General features: G+C 35.5%; 2 protein-coding genes across 8 annotated transcripts in view; both read right to left on the bottom strand.

The window, feature by feature from the left end:
• Positions 1-14,269, bottom strand: part of LOC115439744 (mitoferrin-1) — a 181,615-nt gene that overhangs the window by 95,602 nt on the left and 71,744 nt on the right. The window lies entirely within an intron of this gene.
• The window catches only part of LOC115439741 (actin-binding LIM protein 2), a 94,259-nt gene that overhangs the window by 59,324 nt on the left and 20,666 nt on the right, over positions 1-14,269 (bottom strand). The gene's annotated exons all lie outside the window — the stretch shown is intronic.

Raw genomic sequence — 14,269 nt, 5'->3', positions numbered from 1 at the left:
TATCGAACGTTCATTTTGTATACGTAAATATAACTGCCTCACAGGCGTACTTGAAAAATATAAAATCTTTGAAAACGCCAGAAACTTCTATAATGTTACCCGAGACCTTTAATTTAATTGTATTTTAGCGATAACACGAATATTGTCGCTTATGTAATACATCATTTTGATGTACTGTAACTATATATTTAATATCAAGGTAAATTAGTCACTATGATTATATTAATAGGCTAAATGTACTCAATTATAAATAGTATATGATATTTAAAATTGAAGTTTTAATAAAAAGATTGCGACTTTAAAGTTTCTGAGATTTAATGAGTATAGACTTATTTTTCGTTTTTACATACAAATATCTACAGCTCATAACAAGTCCCTTTCAAACACCGCAAAAATGTATGCCTCGATTCTAATGAACTCGATCGCGAATTGTAGATATATCTTATTAATTAATAGTTCTACAACACAAGTTATAAGTAGTTTTGTAGATTAAAACTCTCAGATATATTGTGGTTCACGTAGGTGTCAAATATTCGACACGCTTGAGCAATGTTGTCACAGTTTGAAAGCGACAACGCGCGTCCTTCACGCGTTGATACCCGATAACCACACTAATATCGGCGATAACTCCGCCATCGCCCCATCTACAATATTATAAATAGATAATTTGACACACACGCAATCCTGTTTGGTACATGAAAATTCCAACTTTTCGCTTTAATTAACGATTCAAAACAATAGAACCTAACTCAGATATTATCCCTAGAACGTGGCATATAGAATGGAAATTATTTAGCCGTTATACATAATAATCTTTCCATTTGACTTATAAATACTTTTATTATAAATAGATAATTTGACACACACGCAATCCTGTTTGGTACATGAAAATTCCCTTATTATTCGCTTTAATTAACGATTCAAAACAATAGAACCTAACTCAGATATTATCCCTAGAACGTGGCATATAGAATGGAAATTATTTAGCCGTTATACATAATAATCTTTCCATTTGACTTATAAATACTTTGCGAAGACGTTTTTCCTTACTTCTTACAATGTACATAAAAACAACGTGTTGTACAATACAAATCGCTCGCAACGGTTTACTTATAAAGCGAGTCAAATTATTTCTAAGTATAACAAAAGAAAATTCTATCAATAACACGATGCAACGGCATTGCAGCACCAAAAGGATAAGCTAGCGAGAAATTAAATGCAACTGTACTGTAATGGCCATATCGAAATACTGAGTGAAAGGAAGGATTTGCTCAACATTTTCTTTCAACAAAATATGCCTGGAGAATACAACGTGTTGCAAAGAATATTTTATTGCTAATCTAAAACAAAATTTGATTTAAATACAAAATCTAATGTCCGCTTAATATTAAATATTTCCAAAAATGGTTGTTATTATTGGGATATAGAGCGCAACGATGACTATCAAATTTACAATTTGAAAAGCATACAGGAAACATTTGTCAACACAAACAACTGATCCAATTGGGGCATTCCAGGCGGGTTCAAGTAGTTCCGAGGCATGGTAACATTCTTGAATGTAGAATTATATTTTTTGTAACAAAACCTGTGTTTTTTTTTCCTATTAATCATTTCTGAAAACTTCAGCACGACACTTCCATACACTTGTTTTCTTCAATTACGATTTAGCTATCAAGATACCGGTCCACGAATTGTCAAATAGAGCTATTAGTTTTTCTGTGGTACATCTTATATCTTAGATCAAAATTAACGTAGACAAGCGATTTAAAATAAACTTATTTGTTGCAAAATAAATACGAGCCGGAACTCGGCACGCCGGGGTGTGAACATAAACGGTATAATTGTAATAGCGTATTGTGAGACGTGATCATTTCCACGATCAAACATGAATGGTTAATAGGAGCGAGTAAAACTAAAAAGTCCGCCGCGAACGGAAGACTGTGAATCCAACAATTAAACTGTATTGGTAAGAATACAATGGTATGAGGGAATGTTTAGCTAAATGATTAGGTATTATTTCTAATCCATACAGCATTATTCCTAATGCAAATAGCATAGAGCCTTGACTAAAACATTACTTATCTCACACTGGCAAAGTAATTCGCGAACAAAGTTAAAACTTAACGTAATTTTATAAAATATATTTGATAAAATACGACCTATTTCCACTTAGTACATCATTATTAATCAGGACTTGGTAACTGTTATTTGTCAACATCGAGTACCAAGAAGTATTAAAATCATTCTTTGATTGCAAAACAAGTGAATAAACGATTGACAACATATTATCACACAATAGATGATATTTTTCTCCAGATATATTTAGCAACATACAGTCCCCAAATTCGTTCGCATACCGTTTGATACGCGTAAGACGATAACTCGATAAGATAAGTCTATTAACTAAAAGATAATAAAAAGTTATTACAGCCTAGTACCTCCGGAAGACAAGATTGTAAACAAAAACTATAACATTAACTATATTTTTAGCGCCCAAAAATATGCACGTCAAAATACTATTTATTGGCGGGACATCAAAGCCGATTGCCAGACAAATGACCCAGTTCTGTCAAAAGACAGGGCGCGGTCGAGAAGAGAGGCCGGTGGGGACCTCCGCTGCGAGTGCTTCCTGCGGCCGAGACAAAGCAATTCGCGAACAAGGCCGCGCCGCGATTACATTTGAAAACTATAACATTAACTATATTTTTAGCGCCCAAAAATATGCACGTCAAAATACTATTTATTGGCGGGACATCAAAGCCGATTGCCAGACAAATGACCCAGTTCTGTCAAAAGACAGGGCGCGGTCGAGAAGAGAGGCCGGTGGGGGACCTCCGCTGCGAGTGCTTCCTGCGGCCGAGACAAAGCAATTCGCGAACAAGGCCGCGCCGCGATTACATTTGATTACATCCAGCGAGTTCGGTGCACGTGACCACAACATCCTCGTGAGCACGCGAAAAACACGTCAATCAATCCGATCGCAGTTGCTACATCGATGGATTGAAATATACAGGATCAAAGATATATGTGGCCAGTCGACTACATCAATAATTTCCTACTTACTACATACTATAAAGTATATTTTATACATAAGTAAGCTTTTATCTAACATCAAAAACAACTACTTGAATATTAAATGTAGATCGTTATAAACTGTCGTAAAACTCCTTGCATCGCAACTCGTTGACCTGAATATTTCAAATTAATTACCACTAACGAGACAAGCGCGAGACTTGCCATCACTTGACCCGCGGGCATGTCGATATGCGCCGCACCTCGCCGACTTCTAAATAACACCCGTAGATGTGAAACACGTTGCTGAAACGAAAAATAGAACGGACGCAATTGATACGTTTCGTTCGACTTCGGCCAGGAGCAACAACTCCAGCGAAATGCAACGTCCATTAGCAACCAATCCGGGTTTATTATATAAAACAAAACATCCGCTGGCCATCAACTTGGCTATTCCGAGCGTGCGGTGCAACACCCACCTCTAGTTCGCGCAAACAACTGTTCGTAAATCACGTCATTAGTTTCTACAAGTATCGACACGCGAGACTTGCCTCACGTAGTTTCGGTTTAGCCTTTCCTACGAACTCGTTTATAGTTTACATAACTCTTATCAACAAGGAGAATAATTAATGTTCCAGTGACGTAAATTCTGATTTTTAAACAGACTTTACAATGTTGTAGGCCACATTTCCACCTTAATGTAATTTTGCTAAGTAAAGCGGATCCCTATTGAAATATTGGGGTCATAGCAGAATAACGACGAGAAGAGCCGAGACGATTTTAAAACTACTTTATCTAGTAATCTATCATAATGTTATGGGGAAAACTTTATTAAGAAGATGCAACTGCTTTCAACTTCTATTGACGATACAGTAGTATTCAGAAAAGTTTTATTTAAATGAGTTTTAAAGCTATGAAGGCCTATTGTATTCCATTGCTACATCCAGCCATAAATTATTCGTATATTCATACAAACAAGCATATGCTATAAACGGCGATGTAGGCCGGTCGCCAGTGAATGCAGTGAAAACAAACTTACTATACACATTATCGTAAAGCGAACACGTTTTATTTGCGTTGGGCATTGTGTGCGGCTCAAAATCATTGTAAACGTAATTTCTTTTAAACGTACGACATATTAAAAGTGGTTACCTACTATAATTACGACCGCTGCCAAGGTAAAACCAAACTTGAACGTGCTAAAATGCTAGGTACATATAGCATTCGAATAATGTACATAAATATTTTAAATTCAGTTTCTGTTTAATCGTTATTGGAAATCGAGGGTCGCCACTGTAATAAACAACTGAACTACAAAGTGGACTACGTATATACATTGTAATTTACGCTGAACAATTTGTAGAGATTGTAACACATATCGACGATTCTTAAATACTATTAGATGTCGGCAGTTAGAATCGTTGAAATCGTGTTCGCATGAGATTTGCACAGGATTATCTTCGTACAAAACCTGTTCTCTAACTGGAACGCTCTATAAATAAACGACTCTATTAAAATGCACTACTCATAACTAATATTTATCGATTGTGTAAGTTGTAAATGGTATAAACGATAATCTTCATCGTTTAAACGTTGCGCATGATTTCAAATTGCTTTTTAACAACTTCGCATGTCCACTTACTTTTTATGGTCCTCGTACACTTTGGATCAATCAAGCAGAATCATTTCGCAGAATAAGTTCATAATTTTTCGGATTTTTACAAGTTTTAAAATCATGATTAGTTATATATTGTTATGGCAGGTAGGTTGAAGGTCAACCCTTTAATACGTGCATACTTCTGAATCTTCCAAAACAATACCTTTGCGTGCTAAACTCTATTCTACCCCTGATACCCTAACATATAACATTCAATCAACGTCCGTTGATAACCGAATATAATCTGGTATATATCAATACATGTAGGTATAAGTTTCAATTTAATACAGGATACATTGTGAATGTTAATGAAATATTAAATATATTCTAAATATAAAATATGAGATATACAACAAACGTTTGCTTGAATTTTACCATAATTCAATTTTTATGTTACCAAATTGTTCCTATACTGATACAAATTGTTTTTATAACCTCAAACTTATGAATATTCCTTGCTGAAGGGCAAAACCCGCGGCGTTCAAGTGGGTGAACGTTCACATTCTGTACAGTGCGTGGGTTTAAATCCAACAAGGATTAATGACTTTTCCAAACTGATAACATTTATGCGAATAGATTAAACTGCGGGTCTTCGTGTCATATACCTGGCTACGCTTGTTTCAAATTATTCAATAAGTCACAGAACGTTAATAAGCTTATAAGTAAACTAAAAAAAAGGATCTCAGTACGAAATGTAACATGAAAAATAATTTTTAAGTCAGAACAATAGATCATCATGATAAACTTGTAAAACGAAAAAACAACGTCAATAAATTGATAGCCGTGAGGATAGGACCGACATCATGATAGCAGTTTGCAACGCCTCACCGATAGGCATCGGTGATCGGCTTTTTACGTTGCATCAAATGCGACACGGGCGCATTTGATGCAACGTAAAAATACTTGAATGCAAGAACGTAGCCAGCTTTCAATTGAGGAGATGTGGGCGAAGGCACAATCTCAAATATTGATCTAGGGGAGGCAAAGCGAAAATTGAATGTAGGTAATCACAATAATTCAACACAAGTATGCATAAAAATATTGCTGCCTACGCCAAAAGTTGATTGTATGGAAATCCTACAAATAGAAGGTATATTACGATGTGAATGTCAATAAAAACTGCAAGAACATGTATTGCACGTAGAGCTCATGCCAAAGTAACTCTACCTTCGAAAACGTAATAACTGTTAAAAGGAAAAAGAGCCGTGAGATCTTGACCTCACATTGCTGTGGTACAAAGTGCTGCGTTCAATGTCAAACGCGTTAATACTTAATATACCTACATACATTAAAAAAACGAGACAAACATGTAAAATCTGCGGTGACACAATCGCCAACACGCTCATGACTCAGGGGGCTTTATTTTGTTTCCATTTTTTATTATGACTCTTTGTTTTGCATGTACGCGACATGTAATAACATGTCCATCCACAGTTAATTTTAGAATCTACTGCGCATTGTAAAAAGATAACAATGTCCTGATGATCGAGTAATTAATTTTTGAGCCATAAGCCAGTGTAACCACTTCTTGGTGGAAAGAAAATTTGGTTTCATAATAATTAAAAAGTAAGGAATCTGGGTTTCCTTAGTATTAAAGGAAACGTGTAGTCCCATATTTGGAATAACCAATGTATATATTATGTAAAATAAGTCAGAAATTTAGGGCTATCGAAAACTTCTCATCAATTATTACGATTTGGGACACCCGTTTATTCGGTCTTCTTTTATAAGCGAGTGTCCCAAACACCCGCTTATTCCATCTTTTTTACAACCGTTTATAAAAACAAGTAGTAAACTTTTGGGAAAAAGATTATAATAGACGATAATAAGTAAGTTGAAATATAATTTCGTATATCCAGAGCGTAATTAATAAACATTTGGTACGTGCATGAGATCTAACTAATCTAATTGAATCTAACTATTATATAAATGCGAAAGTTGATGACAATGTTGAGATGTTTGGATATTGGTTAGAAGTAAACGATTAACAACTGAACAAGTTTGGATTTAGTATAGCACCGGATAGACCATGTCCTGGATTAACATATAGATTACCTTTGTACGGGCAAATTGCTCCCGTGGGAAATTATAGATTTCTTAATCAGACTCTTTAAAAAGATGCCAATGGCGTGGAACAGGCTACGAAGATGCTATGAATTGCTGCAGTGTATAAACTTATGTACCGGGCGAAGTTGCGAGAAACACCTAGTTGAAATATAAATGGGAGAACGTTTCACAAAAGTTATGCGCAATTTGTGAATATAATCCGAACATCTGTGACCTAAATACGGTACAGTCGGCGAACTGAAACCAGTCCTTTATATAAAAGCGACAACCTTTATACGAAAAAATGAAAATGATTAAAGCAACGGAGATATATCTGAAGCCTCTGTTTGTTTATGTTTATAAATTAAGATTTAATCAGATTCCAAGAATAGGTTACGGACATTATCATTTATTGTGTAGAGTTCCGTATTTTCATACCGGTTTAAATGTAGAACGTTATTCGCCGGTAAGTAAATATCGAGGGTATTAAAAGGGGTAATGAAAGATTTTTATCACCCCCTAATGACCCAATTGTGAGTAAAACACACGAAGCACATGCGGCGCGGCGTCCAGCTGTCTGCAACGACATTAGGCTGCAACGCTCGTAATGCACACGTCTCAGAGCTACAGTATCAACTGACATGACGGGTCTGAACAGTTTTTTAGTCCATTGTTAGAAGGTGAAGAGCGAAACTTAATGCCGCCCTTATTTTAAAGGTTACTCACATAGTTTGCGACCTAATTAATTGTTTTTTTTTTTATAATTTGGATTATTATTGCGCAACCAAATGATGATATTGCCCGTGTTAATTGCATTTTAATTAAGATTGCGTAATTCAACATAACGTCTGATAAAAAATATTATCATGACGCCCCTGTTTGCACCTGAAATGCCAACATGTAACAACGTTCTAGATGTTTCTATATTCTGCATAAAATAATGCATTTAAAATTTTAATAACGCACAAAGATATACCAAACCATCGATAACGCAACATTAAGCAGTTCGACACTAATATAACATCTGAGTTCAGTTATCAATAGTGAATAGTGGTGCCAAGTGCCGCACGTGGCTAGAGTATCGTGTGTCAAGACTGAAGACAGACGTCTCGCCAGTCGCCACTCGCCGTGCCAATGTCAGCGGGCCGTGTTATCAGCACAGATTGCACCACTGCTCCAGTATTGCACTTATCTAGCGACCCGAAGACACAGACCCTCACATACATAATATTAATCAGTTTGGTATTTAGATGCAGTTTGTGCTATTTAGTGGATATGGATCTATTATGGATGTGTAATTAGTCGCATTCTGAAGTACTTCATTGTAAATTTGGGAAAGGATGTCAGCAAGAATATGATTTTAATCCGAATAAGATACTGTTACAATTATTTCTGAAGTTAAAAATACATAGTATATCAGTAAAAGTAACCTCATTTATAGTAACCATATCCATGTCAACAAAAACACGCTCTGTCTTCAAAGGCAACCATTACTGTGTTCATATAAAGGAGTGTTCCCTCATAAAAGGCACGAGCCATCCGTCTCCCACCCCTCGTCGCCAGGTGGTGACCACGCGCACTTCCGACCCAATTATAAATAACTTCAAGCACGTGAACTTAACGTACGACGACGTCATTACTTACACATTTATAACTGGTTATTTTTACATTAATCTGGTTCTTGAAGATTGTTATAAAAGATAACAATGGGTCCCAAACTATTTTTATTAAGAATAATAGAATGGCATAATTCCTACATCATTCAGTGTGACTACATACCTCTGGTAAACATTGTCGCATACTATTATGTAAAATTTTGCTACCAACGGTACTCAACTCGGTAGCCATGCTAGTTTATTGCCTTGATAAGAATCAGATTTGAAACTGTTCTACCTTTTGCTTGGGTTTTATGTGTGTTGAGTTCATCAGCAATTTTATGTCTTATCTGGCGTATTGTTTAGTGCAATATAGGGTTATTAATTTAAAATTCTATGTACTCCCTAAAATTCTTTACACTTTTACAAAATGGCGAAACTGATTAGTCCGAAGTCTATTGACACATCGTTAATCGTATCTTAAAAGGTTCGTAAACACCATTAACGCAACGGTTTATTTTTAAACATCTTATCCGTTATCAGTTCTTAGAACACATCTGCGACGGGTCATCGGCCGCAAACAAAGGGGATTAGAGGCTAAATAAGGGAGATGCGCCGCACCCCCGCCGTTCTATTTACGGACACTAAGGGGGCGAAGGAGGGAGGTCGTTAATTGTGTGGTCTGTGGACATCCGGCTATTTGATACAGCCGCCTTTCGCCGGACGAATGATTTAATTTGTCAATAACAATTACTGAACTTGGCTTATTTGATGCCTAATTAGTAGATAATATGGGTAAACTTGTACAACAATTTTTATTTATATCTTTCCAAAATGACATAGCTGCAAACAAAATTGAAAAACAATAATGTGAGGATGATAGATTAGATGAATAAAACGATCCCGATGATGAGTATAAAATGGGTGTATTTAACCCTTTTACATTTGATGTTCTATCTACTTTAATATAAGGATATAAACTGCAATGTGTACTCTGAGGCACGTATATAAGTCCAGACCTCGCTTCAACTGTGAGACGGTAAGTGACAGTAATCTATGCCAGCGCAGTCTGAGCACGACCGCCCTTTGCCGCAGATTGTGTCAGTCCAACACAAAGCATATTACTAAGCTAATTTCAATAATAGAGACAGCTTCAACAGTTCGAACCTTCGAATATTATAACAAAAATAAACGTAGTAATCATATCACCGACTGAAATAATCAAATATTCTTCATGACTCAAGCAGATTCCAATAGTAATTTCCAAACAGTGACGAAAGCGTCTCATTATAATAGAAACATAATTATAATTGAGCGTAACGTAACTAATTCCTTAGCGTTCACAATTCATATACAGCGCGATGAATCATTTAAGAATAATTTCATGTAGCAACTAGCAATGTACGCACGACGCGAGGTTATTTTCACATACATCATGAAAACTAGCCGTGTTTTATAATGTGGCTAATGAGAGAACATACACTAACGCTTTTTATAGAACTAAATTTCATGCCATAGATGTATGGAATTAAGCACTTTTTAATTTAGACTTTATATTTACAAATGGTGTACAATACATAGTTATTTATGTAACACAATCAAATCGTTTGTATTTTAATATTCGTCACTTAATGTTAATTTCCGATATAATCTTATGCATAGAATTGCTAGTTTTTAATGCTACAGTAATAAAACATATTGCTGAAAAGGAATGAATGCTGTATCAATGTCAGGTTTCTAAGCTAATTAAAAGCAACGATTTTGCGGTTATACAACTTAGTTAGCACATTATAATTCGATCATAAGACGAAGTAAAGGATCCGAACCACATATTGTTGTTACGCAAATTAGTAAAAATAGTCAGGATGATTACTTGATACACGTTTCAAAAAAAATAAATGTCTATTGATATAAATGGTCAATAGCACTATGAATAAAATATGTCCTATTGTCAATGTCAACGGGTTCTCAAACGCCCAAGAATGTGTAGAAAGTCTAGACTCTACTTTCGACGACAATCTGGACCATAATTGTAAGCAGTTCCCACATTTATAACACAAAGTTTGTTTAATAATTTATCTGATTTCCTCTTTTCCTATATATCCAGTTGTAATAAAAGTCTTCAGAAGCACTAACCTTATTAAAACATCAAATATTTTACTCCGGTTAAAGTATAGAGAACGCTCTACAAATTATTATGTGAAGATGTAACTACCATCTAAGGCTATCAACGAAGACATTTCAAAAAGCACGCGTTTCAAAAATTGAAAATTCGGGAGCAGTAAGAGTAGGCGCAGCCACTAGTTTATTATTAGCCGTGACATGAGTCATTGTGAATTTCAGCTAAACTATATCAACGTGGTTCCGCGTGCGAGTGACGCCAAGGCCCCGAGACCATTAAATATATACGAGCGGCTCCAGATATTGTAACGAATAATTCGCCGGAGTATATTGTGTGATATATTAATGGCGAACTTGGCATACAAATGTAAAAAATAATGTATGGTTTTACTTTGCTAATGCTAAAACTGATAGATAAAGCTATTCCTCTTTAAAAGCTTTTTAGTTCATTGTATAGTGTTTAGTTCCCTCTTTATTATATGCATATCGTGCAGTGCAATATGACTCAGATAATTGTCTCCTTTCTATATTTTCTGCGTTATCATAAAATATTGTACATATAGGATGCGAATGGGATGAGAACACTGAAAGGGAGCACACTTGTTGCAATTATCTGCAAGTGTGACTCTGAATACAATAGCAGAAATTTATAGATATTTCACACGCATTTAAGTGTGGAATGAAGATTTATTTATACAATGGGATTTTTATAGATACATATTATTAACACACATGTATGTATAACGTATCAATTTCAAATAGTTTTATCGATGGCTACTGATAAGACTTCAAACTGCTTTAAATGGAACAGAAATAGCATATAGATTTAACATGCAAATATAACAATTAAAATGTAACCGAGTTACGAATTACCAACTTCAATAAAAAATTGTTGCACATTCATACATGGTACATTTTTACATGCAAAAATACAATACAAAAACTCATCAGTCCTGTTTAAATAGCTCATGACAGATAACTATCAAGTCTCCACAACACACCACACATTGTGCCGTGCAAGTTTTTTATTGGTTTGTCGAGCGAATGTCACCTTGCAGACGGCACTTACAACACACATTACCTGCGACATTAAAAAGACTTGCAGGTAATATAATTAAAAACAGCAATACCTAAACCGAAAAATCCTTCAAGACTTAAAAATTAATAGTAAAGCTTCACACACGGTGCATTTTATTTATTATGCATCAATTACCTTGAACTAATAATACAAATCGTTATATAAATATGTCAATAAACAAACGTAAAGATGAAACAAATTAAGATAAACTTGTGAGCAATAAAACAAAATTAGTTAACAACCATTCGTAATTGCGCATCACATACAAGCAAACACTCGGGTAGATAGCAATATTTCATACAAAATATACATCTAAATATATTCTACGTTTCTATTTACTATTATAATTTAATTAGTAGAAACGACATTTCCACTACTTTCCTTCACTGACGAGAATGTCTCACAAACAAGTCTGCTAGAAATTAGGACGAATAAATACACTTCGCCTATCAAATCTACTTTCTGCTATTTAGGAATCTAATAATGATGATTGAAGTAAGAAAAACAATAGTACCATATAATGATCGCGGAAATCGAATAAATAGGTGAGCGTGCTGCAAAACACGCTAATTCCGTTCTTGTTACGAAGTCAGTGTGTAAACAGTGAATCGTTTTCAGGCGCAGCGAAGCCTCGCGCGCCGGCACGCACTGACTTCTCTGATCACCTTTAAAACCCTAGCTTACTGATTATAATCGTGTGTGAAGATATTATTTTATAGAGATGTAATCTAGCGACGACAATGTCAGACGTACCTCCCCGTCTCCAGTTTTTACATCGTCTTCTACGCAAACACATTATGGGTAAAGATTTTATTATATTCATTGGCTAACAATATGACTATGAATAAATATAAAACTGGTATAGTTTGTACATCAATAAGTTCTAATATTATAAATTACTAAGCAACAGATGTTACAGAACCACTATTTGTCCAGCATAACAGAATGACTTTCCATCAAAGAAACTATAAATCCATTCCAGTAGGCGAGACAGACTATATTATATTTAACCCTTCTCAATAAGAAAAAATCCAATAAGCTGCAGCGGTGCGAATAATCCAATAACAGTAAGTCTCGACATGAGCCATATTGCACAACCTCGCGTAAGCCGAGCGGCCCCAGGATTCCACAATAAACCCTGTGGTATGTTATCGATATGACAATTTCATTATGAAATACTTATTTGATACTTTAGTATGTTATAGAATAAAACAGGATAAAACTAATTGGTCCGTTTTTTATCGGTATTCTTGTAATTCAATTGCCTAAAACTTCACTGTTGTCTGTTTTGAGTAAGGAACAATAAAATGTATACCTATACAAAAACGCATTTTAATAAACTTTGACTGCTTAAGCATGAAACAAAAACGAATATTATGTAAATTGCGGTGCAAAGTACAAATTTAAACAAAACCTTAAACACTCACGAAGATTCTTGACTAACAAAAACTCGAAAACCTTGAGCATGTACTAGAGTTGTAAAGAGCAAGATACATATTATCTATTATTGTGGCTATTAGATTTGTAGTGTTATTTTAAATTAATTACTCGCCTAATTGAATAAAATATTGTTTATTTTTTGTTAAAAGCTTAGTAACTATTTGATATAGAGAATTGTGCGTTAACATAGTTTTCCCTCGTCTTTTATTTTTGTACAAAAATAAAAGGCTTAGAGAGAAACCTAAGTGAACGCAAAATGAAACTACGGAAATTGAAAACTGTAGTTATTACAAGCACAGGAAACTGCGCTCGGCAAGAAAGTCGTTTCACTGGTACTACCAAATACGCGCTGACAGGAACACGGAGCAAGCTGCAAGTAATCCACCGACGCCGCGCGCCCGCGCCACTCCGTGATTTAATGGCACGGCTCAGAAGGGATTTCTCCTTCAATTGCAGAACGACTCGTTTCAACACAAGCAGGATAGTGACGAAAGGCAACCGTCCTTGTAGTTAAAGTACTAACGACGCATAAATTCAGGGAGAAGCTACGTTTTCCATAAGCGTGTGTCAAGCGGTCTGATGGTACAAATATGGCGAAATATGTTAAATTAAAAGAGAAGCGTCAATGTAGGAATTCATAGACCACGCGTCATAACAAGCGTTAAATTACGGAACGCAAACCAATCGCACGCTCCACCAGCTACAATTCGTGGATTGATCACCGAACATACGAATAATCGGCAATATCAAAATTCGTCACGGGCGAGCCTATCGCGAATTGGATAGATTCACGCAACGACAGCATATTCATCCAACATAAGAAATAATGCGTTTGATGAACATTCTGAGAAACACGCGAGCGGTGCCAAAATGTCACCGGCTGTGCAAAAAGTACAACCGAATATTTTGGGCAGTTGTGTTTCTAAGAATATAAAGGTAAATGACACAGTGCCAATGTGCCAACCGGCGCGTTGAAGACAACTATCAACAAGTAGCAGTCAACAGTAACTACTGGTTCAAGAAACAGCGGATTTTGTGAAATTTTGCAATAAAATAAGTTAACAGAAAGACTACGAACGTGGTTGGGTGTTTTTATTTCTTCAAGACTGGTTTCATATAAATGTAATGCAAATGTATTTCGATTTGCCCATTATATGCCAAATATAAATGATGACCAGTGATTCGTAAATGATAGTTAAGCAAGCAGTTCGGAAAAACGAAACAGAAACGCAAATGCTGAAACAATTATTTGGATATGCAGAAATGTAATTACCGATAAACGAAGAAATGTTTGATAAAGTGACGTGCCGCCAAGGTCAC

Source organism: Manduca sexta, chromosome 18, assembly GCF_014839805.1.
Source record: "Manduca sexta isolate Smith_Timp_Sample1 chromosome 18, JHU_Msex_v1.0, whole genome shotgun sequence".
In the NCBI taxonomy this organism is placed as follows: domain Eukaryota; kingdom Metazoa; phylum Arthropoda; class Insecta; order Lepidoptera; family Sphingidae; genus Manduca; species Manduca sexta.
The sequence above is the reverse complement of the archived record's forward strand: the minus strand, read 5'-3'. Positions and strand labels throughout refer to the sequence as shown.